Source organism: Anser anser, assembly GCF_964211835.1.
Source record: "Anser anser genome assembly, chromosome: 11".
Lineage (NCBI taxonomy): Eukaryota > Metazoa > Chordata > Aves > Anseriformes > Anatidae > Anser > Anser anser.
The window spans coordinates 8049880-8054382 of NC_139732.1; positions in this window are offsets into that span (position 1 = coordinate 8049880).

The window sequence follows — 4503 nt, forward strand, 5'->3', positions numbered from 1 at the left end:
AATAATGCTCATGTGAAAAAAGCTTCTTATGTGCAAAGCCAAAAATAGCATGCGTCTCTCAAAGGCTAGGTTTGACCAGTTGGCACGTAAAGCAAATATCAGAACAGTGACACAGCTGAGAGCTGTAAGGCACGTGATGTGCTTCAAGAAGAACTTCAGACAAACACTGCAATTAATGGTTTAAAATAATAATAAAAAATTGCGCTTACTGGTCACACAAAGTGAAAAGGCTTTACCCTTGCCCCAGTTTAGTCACCGTGTTTTGAGTTTCCCCACGTTGCTCTGTTGTAACTTGGTGCCTGCAGGAGGGGAGGACCCGGCCCTGCCTTACCTGGGCGTCACTGCGAGCAGTCGTGGGCTGGTGGTGGCCACGTGGGCTGGTGGTGGCCACATTCCTCTTCCTGGTGGAGGCGGCGGTGGCAGGACAGGGGCTCCGTGCCAGAAGAGGACCCCAGAACGACAGCAAGCCGGTGCTGCCTCCTTTCAGGCGCTTGTAACGTAACAGAACACATTTTAGTCCAAGGAAAGCAGAAATATTTTCATAAACGCTAGCCTCTGCACTCATATTTGAACTCAGTTAGGGAGATTTGTAATCAAGCTGCTAAGAGCTGTTTGGACCAGTAGCAGCCAGGTACTATTTTTACAACTACGTACTGTTTTTTCTCTGCATTTAGTTAGTTTTCTTTTTCCATTTCTCTTTCTGAAACATTCTTTACAGAATGCAGAATTGCAAAGATGATACTTAGAAGTGTTTTTCAAAATGCCACTTCAGCAAAGCATTGCAAGGACAACTTTTTTCAGTTAATTTTTCATTAGATGACATACCAGCACTAGGAGCTGTAACAGCTAACTTGTGGAGAAAAGGCTTTTGTATCAGCAGTACTTACTTGCCTACCTTGCTCTTGGAACAGCTCCTTTTAATACACAAGCTGATTCTAGAAGACCCAGTTATCCTCTCCTCTTTTTCAACCTAAAAAAAAAAAAAAAGATTATTCACATTATTTATTCTAAACTAAAAAAGTTCAGCATTCTTTAAATATAATTGTTTTCACATCAGCAAACTTCTATTAACATGGGTCTTACAGAGAAACCCAGTAACAGCCTACCCACCCAGCCTACAGCTGTCCGTAACAGCTCAAAGATGAAACATGTTCGAACCACCATCATTTTTACTAACTCCTTTCATCGTCATTTGTCATTGCTTTTACTAGTCTTTAATTGTTTTCTAAACCCCAGCAACAACTGCACAAATAAAACAATCATAGCCACATCTCCAAATTGCCACTGGGCTATGGATTTGCTCCATATCGATTTACCTCTGCCTCCACCCAACACCATCAGTAGTTCTGGGGATAAAATTACTTTTCTGCTTTATATACCACCATGAATTAAGCTTTGCGTCTATCCTGCTGCAGCTGAAATAAAAGAGCAGCCCAAAATTAGAAGGGATTAAACTTCTAAGCAAGTCCTTCAATTAAGTGGCTTAGGAAATTTGCAAATCAGTGATTTATTACAGAGCCTTCTGAATAATATAAGTAGATAAAAACCATCACCTGCCAGTTTAACGCTGGTTCTGTCTCCCTGCCTAGCTGGCACATTATGCTCAGCCAAAATTCCAGGCCCATTTTCTGTTTCACATCAGAGTCTCTGTTCACTGAACCTTTCACATACTGAATTTCAAGTATTTAAATCTCAATGCCCCAGAAAAGCATAAGACGAACAGCAGCAAGACAATTAATGCTCACAGTATTTTAGCAGCTTCACTGCAGGCCGGCGCATGGGCTCTCAAAATACTTTCCCCACAAGTTTTCCTTGAAACAAAACCATACCACCACTTTCTGTGCAATACAAGCTCAGCTTTCCGATCAGTTACTCCATTTCTGTCTCCTAGTGCAAGTTCCAACAGACCTGTGACAATTCCAACACACTTGCAATTCCTTAGCCCATCAGAGTCTGAAATACACAGGCTAGCAGGAGCACCGATGCCACAAAGAAGTGACACGGTCAGTGACAGCCATATTTTTCCTTCGCACTGAGTTACAAGGAAGTCCAACATTCCTCTCACAAGTTTTTGCAAGTTCAACACTGCCTTCAAGTCCCCTTTCAGTATGCTGTACCCATTCTAGAGAATCCCTAGCAGAAAAGCTGCAGCCATGCTTCACTGGATAAACATTTGTTATAAAGGCTAATGACTAGTCACTGCACCAAGCCTGTCTGAATTTAAGAAGCGAATGGACTGTGCACTTAGTCACATCGTCTAAACTTTTGGGCAGACCTGTGCGGTGCCAGGAGTTGGACTTGATGATCCTTATGGGTCCCTTCCAACTCGGGATATTCTATGATTCTATGAATCTATGATTAATGGCACACACAATGAACAGAGCATGGTGTGAAAACGAACAAATGCCTATTTAGCGTTATCAGGTATTTCTACCCTAGAATGCAAGTAACAACCAGAAAAGCTTATGAAGGATTTTTTGTCCCCCACACAGCAGATCAGCTGCACGGGAATCAAGAGAATAGTACCACAGCAACAACAAAAAACATTCTCCAAGCATTAAGACAGTCAGGCAGCTGTCAGACTGCTGCACACTGTGCCATGCGCAGGGCTGAGAGCAGCCCATTCACAGGCACAGAAGTGCTGGGGAAGGTGCAAGCTGGATGTGAGCTCCTTCCTGCAGCCCACTTCTAACAATATAAATTGCCAAACACAGCGTTAAATAAGAGATACCAGGAAAGACAGAGAAAGGCCTTTCCCCCTGTGCACTGCCTTCAGGTTTGTAAAATTTTAAGTATGAAAAAAAGAAAGAAAAAAAAGAAAGGGCAAAATGTGCCCAACCACCAAAGCAGTCTCTCTCAGAACAAAAGGGACTTTGGACAGTCGCCTTCCTTGACCCCAGTCCACGTGTACAACCACTCACAGCAGCTCAGCAGCCTTTTTACTAAACATTTTAGAAGTACTTGTGGCAACAAACAACTGTAGTCCCACACTACAGTCCCAGCTACAGCCCTGTCCTGTGCCACCTGCAAGCTCTTCCCTGGCAGGAGAGGCAGCCGAGCAGGAGGCTGACTCCCCCTTACTGCCTCCCGCCCTCTCCCAGGAACAAAGCAGCGCGTTGGTCACTCACCCTTTTCCGTGAGGGGCAGACGCGGCCTCCAGCCTCTCCAGCGAAGATCCCAGGGAGACAGGAGCAGGGCTGTGCCTGGCGGGGAAGCCAGGAGCCTCCCGGGGCTGCCAGGGGCCAGCCTGGCCCAGGAGACGCCAGGGGTGCCGTCAGTACACCTGAAGGGGAGCGCTCACAGGATTTTCAGTATGGTTGGAACACGACTTTCAATAGTTTACAATAACAGAAAACCAAACGCAGAACGCAGTGCATTTAAAGCCAATAAATGTGTGTCAGTTGGCTGTCCTCATTTACATGACCATTTACATAGATCCACACCTCATGCAAAGAGGCACCAACAGCTTTCAGAGAGCTGCATACAAGTTCAGTTGCACGTAGCTTTTTCAGAAGCACCTGGTTGGTAACTCAGGCTTTGAGTTCCTCTTACTTTAACCTCAAATTTGTTTAGCAAAGAGCCACTCTAAATTGTATTTCTCTTCCTACGAGTATCAATGGAAGTACTAAATTTCAGAAAGAACCTAGGCCCTGTAACAGACCCTCTCTACGACGATGGAAATTGAAGGAAGAGCAGCCCCACAGAATGCACCTTTAGATACACTTTGTTGCCTTAAGAGGCCTGCTGTTCTCCACATACCCCCTGCACTCTTCATCTGAACAGGAATTCCAACACTACTGGCATCACTCCAGGCAGCCCCAGGAAACCACTGCATCCTAAAGGCAGAAACTTTAAAAGGTATAAAGCACCATCATGCATTAAGGCTTCAGCATTACCTGAAGGAGAATAATTACTTAATTCATACAACACTATAGAAACCATGCAAGTCACCCTTACCAGCACATTAAGTTAATCGTTTGGTATATTATAACATATTACTTGTGAGTTCATCGTACCTTTCCTTAAAAGTTACGGATTTGTTCTCAAAAATTAGAAAGCCTGTTATAGGACAAGTGGATTTAGCTTCTGTCGGACAAAAACAACAAAGAAAAACAAAAGCTCGCATCTTATTTATACATGAAGTCACCGGTACTTGTTTCTTGCACTAATGCCATCAGCACAGGTATGAGGAGTCAAAGGAAAAGCAGGCCAGCTGTAAAAGCCTGGCATCACAAGTTCTGAAGCTAAAAGGAAATCCTGTTAGACAAGAATAAGACATTTTGCTGGGTTATGACGCTAGGAAGACTCTTGTGGAAACAAAAAGACTGTCCTAAGCTCACACCGGCTTTAGAAAGGTTTTCCTAGATGTGGAACCAAACCGCGTTTAACCAGTCTCTTCAGAACGTAACAGGATGCCTACAAATACTCATGCAGCCAGGTGCTTCCATTCCAGTGCCAGTCTTTGCTAAGTGTCTAGAGTACAGATGAACAGAGGGACAAAAA